The sequence below is a fragment of the Cetorhinus maximus genome, chromosome 3, assembly GCF_964194155.1.
Source record: "Cetorhinus maximus chromosome 3, sCetMax3.hap1.1, whole genome shotgun sequence".
In the NCBI taxonomy this organism is placed as follows: domain Eukaryota; kingdom Metazoa; phylum Chordata; class Chondrichthyes; order Lamniformes; family Cetorhinidae; genus Cetorhinus; species Cetorhinus maximus.
In genome coordinates this window covers 63,593,026-63,605,998 of record NC_135881.1, presented here as the reverse complement: position 1 = coordinate 63,605,998, position 12,973 = coordinate 63,593,026, and the positions used below count along the sequence as shown (strand labels likewise).

Genomic DNA, 12,973 nt, shown 5'->3' with positions numbered 1-12,973 from the left:
CTTCTGATCCCTGGCCTACTGCAGTCTCAGCAGTTGCCGCTGCCCCCACCAGTGGCACTGCTGATACTGAACAGCTGTGAACCTCCGATTCGCTGGTAGCTATTGGAGGTGGTATCCTTGTCATGAAGACTCATGTATTCCCATCAGGGCTCCCGGGAATGGCTGCAGTAAGGTTGCCACCAGTGGACAGGCCCATCGCCACAACCATCAAGTTCAGCCCATCATGTCTATGTCAGCGCTCTGCAAGAGAAACTCAGCTAGACCTACTTTCTTGCCTTTTGCCCATAGTTCTGCAGTTTTTTTCTCTTCACATAATTATCCAATTCTCCTTTTAAGGCCATGATTGAACCTGCCTCCACCACATTCTCAGGCAATGCATTCCAGATCCAACCCACTCACTTCATGAAGATGACTTTCCTCATAACACCATCGCTTCATTTGCCAATTATCTTAATTTGATGTCTTCTGATTTTCGATCCTTTTGCCAAAGGGAACAGTTTCTCTGAAACTACTCCGTCCAGCCGCTCAAGATTTTGAGCAGCTCTATCAAATCCCTCTTAATCTTCTCTTCTCCAAGGAGGACAGCCCAAGCTTCTCCAATCTACACATCTGAAGTGAAGTTTACAGCACAAAAAGAGGACACTTGACCCATTGTGTCTGCGTCAGCTGAAAAACGAGTCACCCAGCCTAATCCCACTTTGTGGCATTTGGTCCCTAGCCCTGCAGGTTGATGTGCATACCCAGACACCTTTTAAATGAGTTGAGGGTTTCTGCCTCTGCTTGCCCTTTCAGGCAGTGAGTCACAGACCCCCACAAACCTCTAGGTGAAAATGATTTTCCTCATCTCCCCTTTAATTTTTCTACCTATCAATTTTAATCTATGCCCCCTAGTCACTGACCTCTTTGCTAAAATAAATAGGCCCTTCCCATCCACTTTATCCAGGCCTCTCACAAATTTGCACATCTCAATCAAATCTCCCCTCCGCCTCCTCTATTCCAAGGGGTCATCCTCATCTTATCCAATCTTTCCCCACAGCTGCATTTTTCCAGTCCTGGCAACATCATCATAAATGATCCCTGTACCCTCTCTACTGCACTTACATCCTTACTGTAATGAGGTGACCAGAACTGCACGCAGTACCCAAGTGGTGGCCTAACTAATGATTCATACAGTTCTAGCATAACCTCCCTGGCTCTTATATTCTGTGCCTCGGCTATTAAATGAAAGGATTCCAAATGCCTTCTTAACCACTTATCGACCTGACCTGCTACCTTCAGGGACCTGTGGACATTCACTCCAAGGCCTCTCACTTCCTCTACCCATCTCAGTATCCTTCCATTTATTGTCTATTCCTTTGCCTTGTTTAACCTCCCCAATTGCATTACCTCTCACTTTTCTGGGTTGAATTCCATTTGCCATTTTCCTGCCCACCTGACCAGTCCATCGATATCTTCCTACAGTCTACAGAAATCCTCCTCGCTATCTACCGCATAGCCAACTTTTGTGTCGTCTACAAACTTCTTGATCATTCCCCCTAAATTCAAGTCCAAATCATTAATACATACCACAAAAAGCAAGGGGACCTAGTACTGACTCCTGCAGAACTCCACTGGAAATAGCCTTCCAGTTGCAAAAGACTGTCAACAATTACCCTTTCTTCTCCGCCACTGAGCCAATTCTGTACCCAGCTTGCTACATTCCCCGGGATTCCATGGACTTTTATTTTTTTAACCAGTCTGCCATGAGGGACCTTTCTTGTTTTTGTACTCTTATGCTCATATTTATGAAGCCCAGGATCCTGTGTGCTTTATGAGCTGCTTTCTCAGTCTGTCCTACCACCTTCAGTGATTGTCCACATATACCTGCCCTGGAGAGGATAACTGCTTTACTTTACAACACTGTTGCTGTAACCACCGTCCTAATAGAGCAGTGAGACTTGGATCACCTACCAAAGGCACCTCCAGGCATTGGAATATTTTCACCCAGCAGTGCCTCTACAGGATTCTCAACGTCAAGTGGGAAGACAGGTGAACAAACTTCAGCATCCTCAACAAAGCCAATTCCTCCAGCATTGCAACTATGATCATGAAAAATCAGCTCTGCTGGACACTGCATCCACATGACAAATAATCAGCTTCTTAAGCAGATCCTCTTCTCAAGTTAAGGGTGGCTTCAATCTTAAGGAGGACTAAGAAAATGTTTTGAGGGCATCCTGAGGTCCTCATTGAAAAGGGGACAAATTGACATCGGTGCATGGGAGAAACTTGCTGTAAACCATGTCATCTGGTGGCACCTCATCCAACAAGTCGCAACAGAGTTGGAAATTGACCCCATAAACAAACAAAGGAAGAAGAACACAGCCCTGGCTGGAGAACCCCTCCCCTTCCTCAGGGCAACTCTTGGCTTCTCTCCTAAAGACCTGCAGCTCTAGGATTGGCCTGCTGAGTCGCCAGAGGACACACAAATCATGAAACCTGACAGAGATCATCCTTGTTTCGAGGGCCTGGCGATGAGAACGTATATACCTAGGTCCCCCTGTTCCTTCACCCTTTTTAGAATCATACCCTTTACTTCTTTTGCCTGCCCTCATTCTTCCTACCAAAATGAATCACTTCACACTTTTCTGCATTAAGTTTCATCTGCCACTTGTTTGCCATTCTACCAGTATGTCTATGTCCTTTTGAAGTTTATCACTATCTGCCTCACAGTTCACAATACTTCTAAGTTCTGTATCATCCACAAATTTAGAAATTGTGTGCCGTACACCCAAGTCTAGGTCATTAACATCAAGAAAAGCAGGGATCCAAGCACCAACCCCTGGGGGACCTCACTAAATACCTTCCTCAGGTTTAGAAAAAAACTTTTGACCACCACTTTCCATTCTCTGTCACTCAACCAATTTTGTACCTATGCTGCGCTCTTCCTTTTATTCCATGGGCTCTAGCTTTGCTGACAAGCCTGTTATGTGGCACTTTATCAGACAATCCCACTCCTCTCACTAACCTTTTACTATGTATATGCCAATGGGAGACCTTAGGATTTCCTTTTATTTATCTGCCAGTCTCATCTCATAATGTCTTTTTTTCACAAACCCTCTGAACCTTCTATATTCAGCCTGGTTCTCAATTGCATTATCCACATGACATCTGTCATATGTAACTCTTTTTTTGCTTCATCTTGTTCTCCATCTCATTCATTATCCAAGGAGCTCTGGATTGGTTTATTTGCTTTTCCTTTCCTCTGCCCTGTAGTATTGTGCCTTGATAGTACCTGAACCATCTCCCCCTTAAAAAGCAGCCCATTGTTCAGTTACAGTTTTTCCTCCCAATCTTTGATCCAATTTGCCTGCAACAGATCTGTTCTCACCCCACTGAAACTTGCCCTCCCCCAATTATTCTGACTATAGAGTGCTCCTTGTCATTTTCCATAGCTAGCCTAAGCTCTCTGATAATACAATCACTGTCCCCTAAATATTCCCCTACTGACATGTAATTCACTTGATCCACCTCATTCCCCAGCACCAAATCCAGCAATGCCTCCTGCCTTGTTAAACTCTAAACATATTGATGTAGCACATTCTCCTGAACACACTCTAGAAACTCATGCCCCTCTCTGTCCTTTACATTACTGCTATCCTGGTCTGCTTCACACTGCTCCCAGCATGTCTCACAATGCTCCCAGAGCATATGGTCATAAAATTAGCAAAAACTTAACCAAATGTTGAACCAGAGATTGAATGTATTCATTTATGATGATCCAAATGCTAATTCTGCAGAGCATAGTACTAACAATAACTGCACTGGAGTGTTTCCTTCCAAAATTACTTTTGTTCAATTAGTCTCTTAAGGAAAATATGGAGGTTCCAATCAACAAAGAATTCTGGATGAAATTGAAATCATCAAAAGAGTTTAAGAGTGAAACTGACTCTGAATGCTGCTATCAAAGAACCAGATTACAGTTTTTTCATATAGCATGCATATTCTTGATTTTCCAATCTAGCCCTGAAATTATGCAGTGCGATATTAGTATATGAATAATTAGCACATTCTCCTGAATTAATTTAGCAGATGTATTAATTCATTTAAAATAAGCAGGCTAAAGCCTCCATTAAATACTTCAAACATTCAATACTTCAAATAAGAATGCCAAGTGCTTGTAAGCTGCAGTATTTCAATCATTTACATGTCTATTAAGGAAAGTCTACACACAAAAATATTACCAGTGAAGGTCTTCTCATTTTAAACTGTAAATGTCAATAAATATACGATTATGTAAATAATAGAATATAACCTTTTAGCTCCTTTGTATGAACTGCATTTGTTATTTTAATAAAGGCATTACTCTTTTCAAAATGTCTTAAAATAGCAGGCAACAAAATTGGATATTCACATTTATATTCAGTCAGCAAATTCAAGGCTATTTTGCAAAAAAGAAAGAAACGTGTTTTTCAATAAATGCATTCAGTTTGAACCTGCACATCTAATGGTTTCCTTCAGTACATTATAAAGGGCACAATAATCTAGAAAAGAAAACTTAAGCAATAATTTAATTTGCTAACTTGTTTGTTATTCATGAAAGCAATTTTTATATTTTGACACTTCAATGTTTAATCAGTTAGACTGATGTGGATGTTGGTTTGTCATATTAAGTTGCATAACGTTCTGTAGCTGTACTATTCTGTGACTATCCTAAAATATTAAGAACAGAACAAACTGTGCGTGTCTGAGTTTCTATTTTACCATTTCAGTTAAAGAATACCTACAGCTAAATAATGACACACTAAATTGTTAACATGTTGCATTTAAAGCAAAACAATGTAGTAGTAGAAATAGACTGAGTAGCAGTTAAGGAAGTGGCCAAATAAAGATTCCTCCGGGTATGTCATGACCCACGAGCAGGCAGACCGACCAGAGATGGTGGCACAGTGGAATACATTCAGGCAGAGTAGCCCTGGGAGTATTCAACATTGATTCCAGACCGCAAGGAGTCTCGTGGCTTCAGGTCAAATATGGGCAAAGAAAGCCCCTACTGATTACCATCTACATCCCTCCCTCACTGATGAATCAGTACTCCTCCATGTTGAACACATGTAGAAAGTCACTAAAGGGCACAGAATCTACACTGGGCGAGGATTTCATCAAGTTTGGCTCAGTAGCATCAGCAAAGACTTTGCTGGCCACGACACAGCTGTCAGGCTGAGCTTGCTACAGCTTCTGACAGAACAAACACTGAGGAATAACCTACTCTACTCATCCTCACCAGTCTATCCTGTAGCAGGAACAAATGCCCAAGGCATTTAGGAGTAATCATCTTACAAACCTTACGAAGGCCAAGTCCCATCTTCGCATTGCGGGTACCCATGCAGAATGTTAGCATGCAAGTGCAGCAAGCAATTAAGAAGGCAAATGGCATTTTGGCCTTTACTGTAGATTGGAGTACAGGAATAAAGTCATGCTGCAATTGTGCATGGTTTAGGTGAGACCATATCTGGAATACTGTGTACAGTCTTGGTCTCCATATTTAAGGAAGGGTATGCTTGCGTTGGAGGCAGTACAGTGAAGGTTCACTAAATTGGTCCCTGGGATCAGAGGGTTTGTCCTCTGATGAGGCGCTGAGTAAATTGGGCTTATATTATCTGGAGTTTAGAAGAATGAAAGAGTTCTCATTGAAATATACAAGATTCTGAAGGGGCTTGATGGGGAAGACATAGACTGTTTCTGTTGGTCATAGATTCTAAAACATGGGGGCACAGTCTCATTTAGGACTGAGGGGGACCAAGGGAAGGAGAAATCACTTCACCTAAAGGGTTATGAATATTTGCAATTCTCTACACCAGACGGTTGTGGATGCTCCATCATTGAATATATTTAAGGGAATAGACTGATTTTTGGTCTCTCAGGGAATCAAGACATATGGAGAGCAGGTGGGAAAGTGGAGTTGTAGCCCAAGGTCAGCCACGATCGCACTAAATGGCGGAGCAGGCTTGATGGGCCATGTGCCCTACTGCTGCTCCTATTTCTTGTGCTCATCATGTAATTGCGATACCATTGTGTGGATTAGATTAAAACCAAGTCCAGGAGACCAAAACTGGATATCCATGAGGCACGGTGGGCAATCAGCTGCAGCAAAGTTGTATACCAGCACAATCTGGAACCTCATGGCAAAAGTTCTTTGCTTGATGGTTATCAAACCAGATAATGAATCCTGGTTCAATGAAGACTGTGCTGAAAGCCACCCATCGAGCCTGCTCCGCCATTCAAAATCAGATTCCAAGCTGGTGAAGCTACAACACAGATTGCATGCATGCTGAACAATGGAAGTAGCAGGCTACAGAAACAAAGCTAAACAATAACAGAAAAAGGATCAAGTTTAGGTTCTACAGACTTGCCACATCCAGTTGTGAATATTGGAGAGGCGGGGGCAGAGTGGTATTGTCATTGGACTAGTATTCTAGCAGCCAGGGTAGCCCGGGGAAATTTGAATCCAATAAAAATCTGGTATTAAAAGTCTTGTTGATGACCATGAAACCATTGCCAACTGTCATAAAAACCCATCTGGTTCACTAATGGGAAGGAAATCTATCGTCCTTACCGGGCCTACATGTGACTCCAGATCCACAGCAATGTGGTTGACTCTTAAATGCCTTCTGAACAAGGGCAAATAGGGATGGGCAATAAATGCTAGCCTAGCCAATGCTGCCCATGAATGAATTTAAAAAATGAATACAGGGAAACAGAAGGTGGCTCTCACAGGCATATGAACATGAGTGGAGAAGTGAGGGAGAAACTGCAGTGTAATGGAGTCTGCATTGGGATCGGCAGAGAAAGAATGGGGAGTGGGAGGGAGAAGGAGCAAGGAAGAAGGGAGAAGGAAGAGGAGAGATGGAGAAAAAGGAAGCTAGGATAAAATGAGAAAGAAAAAGGGACAAAAAAGAAAGCAAGAAAAAAAACAAGATTGCAAGAAAGGAGAAGGCAACTACGTTAAATGGATCTTTAAGACAGAAGTCCATACATTTCTCGCAGTTATGTTTTTGAAGGTGTGGATGGAAAGGTGGTAGGAGTTCTAAAAGACAAATGATCATTCATTCCTAAGAGAAGGTTAAAATTGGCCTTGCCCATTGAAGGTGATTTTTGCAGCAACATCAAGAGAAAGAGAATTGCAAAGGTGAGCGAGCGCCTATCAAGGACAGATTCACGTGATACTGTAATCAGAATATTGAAAAAACATTTATTAAATGAGTATATCTATTTTCACAGAAGAGAAAGGGAAGAAAATATTAACAGTACAAGGGAATCAAAATAGATGAAGAGGAGAAACTTACTGGATTTAATGCAAGTTAAAAATGGCAATAAAGAAAATCATGGGACTTAAGACAGATAAATCTACAAGGCCTGCTAATTTCCATCCAGAATATTAAAGCAATAGTGGAGTAAACCACAAATAATAAATAATTTTCCCAAGCTTTCTTTATTCTGGAATTGTGCTGATAGTTTGGAAAATTGCAGGTGTCACATCATTACTTAAGGGAAGAAGGGGAAATTAACTAACTGAAGTCCCATCAGTTGTGGAAAAGTAACAGGGTTCTGTCATTATGGACAGAGTGGCAGAGCACTTGAACAAGTATGAGCTGATCAGTGAGGGAGACGGTGAATTTGTTAAGGGTAAATCACATCTGATAAATCTGCTTGATTTGTTTTGAGGAGGTTACTAACATGATGTACAAGGGAGTATCTGTGAATGTTGTCTGAATGGACTTCCAGAAGGCATTTGATAAGGTTCTGCACAAGAGATTATCAGAAAATAAAGCACACAGAGTTAGAGACAATCTTGCAACTTATGTCTGAAATTGTGTTTGAAATTGAATGGGAGGTAGGATACAGGTAGTAGTGATAAAGGGAATGCACTCTGGTTGGCGAGAAGTGACAAGTGGTCTGTACAGGGGCCACAGCTACTCATCCTTCATTGATAATGCAGATGAAGGAATCGGGCAGCATATCCAAGTTTGCAGGTGATGCTGAGTTGGAAGGTGCAGTAAACAGTGCAGATGAGAGCAGTAAGTTACAAAGAGACTTAAACAGATTTAGTGGGAGGGATTTAATGCCCTTCCACAGGGGCAGGCTGAGGGGTTTAATTGGGTGGTAAGGAGCAGGATGGGGAGCCTGTTGCTTTCCCCACTTCCTCCAATAAGCCAGGGGTGAGGAAGGTCGAGGATGGCCTTCCCACCGGAGACCAATTGAGGCCCTAAAAGGACACTCAAGGGCCTCATATCAGCAATGGTAGGTGGGAATGGGCAGTGGGCACTCAGTTAAAGTTGGCAGCCTGACTGTAGGCTGGGTTTGGGGAAATGGTCCCTGCTGTTCAGGCCCCACTGGCAGCAAAGGCCACCCCCATAGGAAGAACCCCACCCCTGCCCTCCACACTGACCCACACCCTTTGCTAGGGCTTGTCCAATTGGCCCTGTCAAGACCTCCCAACTTACCTTGCCGCCTGGTCTCCATCACTGTTCTCTGCAGTGGCCACCACTCCCAGTGGAGCTGCTGGGACTGAAGAGCTGCCAGCCTGTGATGGCTGGCAGCTCTTGGAGGTGGGATCCCCACATTCAAAGGCTCACTCAGGTACAACAATGACAAGCAGGTAAGTGCCCGAGTGCGATTAATCTCACTGGGGCTCCTGGAAATGCTTCATTGGGATTGCCATTAGCTCTATGGTCGGTGGACAGGGCCATTGTCACTACCTTTAAATTCAGTCCAGTGAGTGGGAAAATCTGTGGCAAATAATAAAAACATAAGAAATAGGAGTAGGAGTGGGCCATACAGCCCCTTGAACATGATCTGCTATTTAATAAGATTATAGCTGATCATCGACCTCAATCCACTTTCCCATCTAATTCTCTTATCTCTCGACTCCCTGAGAGTCCAAAAATATATTGATCTCAGCCTGGAATATTCTCAATGATGGAACATCCACAGGCCTCATGGGTAGATAATTAAAAAGATTCACAACCCTCTGAGCGAAGAAAAAATCCATGGCAAATAGAATTCATTTGGGGAAAGTGTGAGGTCATCCACTTTAGATGAAAGGGAAACTAATTCTTAACAGTGAGAAACTAAGAACTATTAAGGAGCAAAGAGATTTATATTTATTTGCAAACAGATTACTAAAAAGTAATAAAAAAGCCAATATAATATTGAATTTAGCTCAAGAGTCTGGAATACAAAGGGAAGGATGTTAAGCTTCCATTGTATGGAGCCTTGGCCAGACCCCATTTGGAGTACTGAGATCAGTTCTGGACAATGCACTTAGAGGAGGATATATTGGAAGTGGTATTTGTTATTGCTGTCTTTGGTCTGGTATATGGTAGTCAGGTCCGAGACTTGCAGATAAGGCTGGAGGCAATATTATTCATAAATTCTCTTTTATTTAACATTATGCCAACTATTTTCAAGGTAGTCTCTACACAATGCTTAACATGGAACTCTCTCTCCATGCTCTGCTTTCATGTGCTCTTATCTCACTGATGATATAGACTATATATTTACATATTCAATATTAATCCTTTATACAGGGTACAGTACTGATTCAGCAGAATGTCACCTGGTGTTATTGGGTTAAATTCTGAAGACTAATTGGATTGACATGGCTGGTACTCCATGGAGTTTAGATCATTGAGAATGATCTAATTGAGGTGCTTAAAATACCTGAAGGATTGGCCTTCTAAGTGGAAGGCTGCTGAGAACCTGTGACCACTAATCGGGGAGTCCAGAATAATGGGAGAGAATCTTAAAATTAGAGCTCGGCCATTTAAGGATGAAATCAAGAGGTGCTTTTTCATACAAATAGTAGTAAAATTCTAGACATGTCACCCCAAAAAAGGATGTGATAATGAGTCAATTGAAATTTTCAAGACAAAGGGGAATAGAATTCTGTTAGCTAGGGGTATCAAGGGGTGTGGATCAAAGCTAGCTAAATAGACTTGAGGTACAAATAAGCCATAATCAGTGGAACAGGTCTGAAGGCCTAAATGGCCCATTCCTGTTCCTATGTTCCCATGTCAACGAAAAGGGTGAATAACCAGCCGCTGATCCATGACCAATTTGCTCCCTGCCAAAGTTGAATTTCATACCAAGACCATTTACAGAGGCAGTCCTGTCAGATCTGGTGAAGGACAACCAGTCTGGTCATGCACCAGCTGTACTCAAATCTGCAAACTTCAGAGACCTGTGTAGAGATAGGAATGTACTGAATGATCTATGAGATTGCAAGACTATTACTAACTCAAAGGAAAATAGGCCACCAAAAGTCAACAGCAGCAACAACGCTGTGTAGTCAGAGGGCTGAAATATGAATTAAAAGATGGGAAGTTTATTGAAGAGTGAGCATGGATGATATTTTTGAATGCTAAAGGTAGTGGAAGGAGATGTAGAGAGAGAGAGAGGAGGGAGAGAGGGAGAGAGATAAAGCAGAGTCAGAGATGCAATTCACAGTGACTGATTCCACAGAGATAATAAACACCCTCTTACACTAGCACTCTTAACATGATCTCGATTGATCCATAGCAGGAAGAATTTCCAAAATATTTCGCAGATCGGAGTCATATTTTTATCGTGTGCATCGCTATCAGTCTGTACTTTATTTCCTCACGATGACACGCAAATTTTCCAAAATACTAACACCTTTAAAAAAACAAATGTGATGGCCTCCAAAGACAAAAATCATTTCAATCATTGCTCAGTCAACTGTAGTGAAAGCACTGTGTAGTTATCAAATGCCTGTGCCGCTCTTCTGCAATTTAGCAATTAGTGTCACACAGATTGTTGCTCTCCAAAGCCTTATTTGATCCCTTCACACTGAGTAAACACAGCTGTTAATCATGGTGACTTTAATCAAAAGAAAACTAAACAATGCATTAATACTGAAATTGCCAATTACCTTGCAAGATTTCCTCATTAAATGCTTCAACTTAGTGTGATATTTGGTGCCGACTGGGCAAAACAACAGCACCTTGTACTTATGTTGCACCTTTAACATAATAAGATGTCTCGAGGCTCTTCACAGGAGAGTTGTAAAACTAAAATTTGACACCAAAACACATATGCAGGTATTAGTCCAGCTGACCAAAAGCTTGGTCAAGGAGGTAGATTTTGAAGAATAGAGGAAGAGGCACAGAGAGGTTTGGGAAAGGGACTTCCAGAACACAAGACTTTGACAGCTGAAGGCATGATCACCAGTGGTGGAGCAATTAAAATGAGGGATGCCAAGAGGCCAGAATTGGAGGAGGTATGAGAGTTGTAGGGCTGGAGCAAAATACAGAGATAGAAAGGGCAGAGGTCCTGGAGGGATTTGAAAACAAGGATGGGAATTTTAAGGGAGAACTTCGCCCTTTTCAATTGGCACACTGACATCAGCATCAAACAGGGATCACAACACAGCATTATGTGAGCAACTGTCACCCGGCAGTGATTTTCCCTGAAATAGCCAATTAGTGGCCAGAGGGTGGGCTCTGAGATGACGAGCAGGCTCTCGAAGCTGGAGAGCCAAGAGGAGGTCCTCCAGCATCAAAGAAGCAGCAGCTTGCAGTTCAGCTGAGAGATAGAGTGCCTTCATTATGAGAGTGCCTCCATACCCCAATTCCTTTCTCCCACCAGCAGGCCATCTACAGTCCCCGATGCCTCCAGGGCCTGGAGAACAACTGGAAAATTCTAGCAGACCTTAAACTCCATTAAGCTTTTGCTCCATTGGTTACACCCTTCCTCCCCTATTCCACCTCTGGAAAAATGATCCAACATAATTTGTCCACCTCCGCACTCTCCCCCATTAATGGCTATAAACCAGGAGCACAGGGATGATGGGTGAGCAGAGTTCTTTATCTACTCCAGATCTGCAATGGGGTCAAAAAGGGTTCTGTTCTGGCACCGACACTCTTCGGCATATTCTTCTCTTTGCTGTTGTCATATGCCATCAGGTCATCTACAGAGGGTGTCTACTTATAAACCAGAACTGATTGAAAGTTGTTCAGCCTTGGTCACCTGAGATCCATGATGAAGTTGTGCCAAATCCTCATCAGAGCTGCTTTAAGCTGACCGTGCTGCACTAGCATTCCATACAAGGAGTAAGAATGTGTGGAACAACAGCAACCTGACTGAGAACATCAAAAGGTGACTCTACAAAGCCTGTGCCCTTAGGGTACTTCTCTACACTGGTGAGACCTGGACAACATATGCTAGGCAGAGTAAGGGCTAAACAATTTCCACCTTCGCTGTCTCAGATGTATCCTTGGAATCTCTTGGCAGGTCCAGGTCACTAACTCAGAGGTCCTTGAGCACGCTAATTCCATCAGCATTTACTCATTGCTAAGCCAATGATGTCTGCGCTAGCTTGGCTACTTTCATTGAATGGATGATGGGTGTAAACCTTCTGTACGGTGAACTGGCCACTAGATCACAAGCCTGCTGGGCATCCATTCCTCTGCGATAAGGACAAATGCAAGCTAGATATGAAGCTGGCGAACCTTGACACCAACGTTGGGAGACAGTCGTCAATCATAACCTCTGGAGGCTGACTGCTTGGAGAGGCATTGGAAGAAGTATGCAGAAACAGAAAGCTCAACGGGCTGAGAAGAGGGCCCAGAGAAAGTAACTCCCCTGAACGCCACAAGCTGGTTCCCAGCTTTTATGTGGAAAGTGTAGCTGACTTGCTTCCAGCACTTGATTGACAAAAGCAGAGCATCCTGTTGCTTTTATGAATGGATTTTAATTTATCCTGAGTTATTGTGCGTACTGTACGATCCTGCATCTTCTCAGTCCACTGTTTTCCTGTGCAGCAAATGCAGAAGAGACTGTCATGTCAGAGTGGGGTTCCTGAACCACAGCAGGTGATGTTTCCTCATTGTACTTAACTTCAGTACATCAAAACTAGCATCTCAGTGCCTGAGTGCCCAACTAATCCCACTGACCATCTTTGTGATGACCTAGC

The 12,973-nt window shown here is 42.8% G+C and overlaps 1 protein-coding gene across 7 annotated transcripts in view; it reads right to left on the bottom strand.

Moving 5' to 3' along the window:
* cdk14 (cyclin dependent kinase 14) overlaps positions 1-12,973 on the bottom strand; it is a 726,725-nt gene that overhangs the window by 376,082 nt on the left and 337,670 nt on the right. The gene's annotated exons all lie outside the window — the stretch shown is intronic.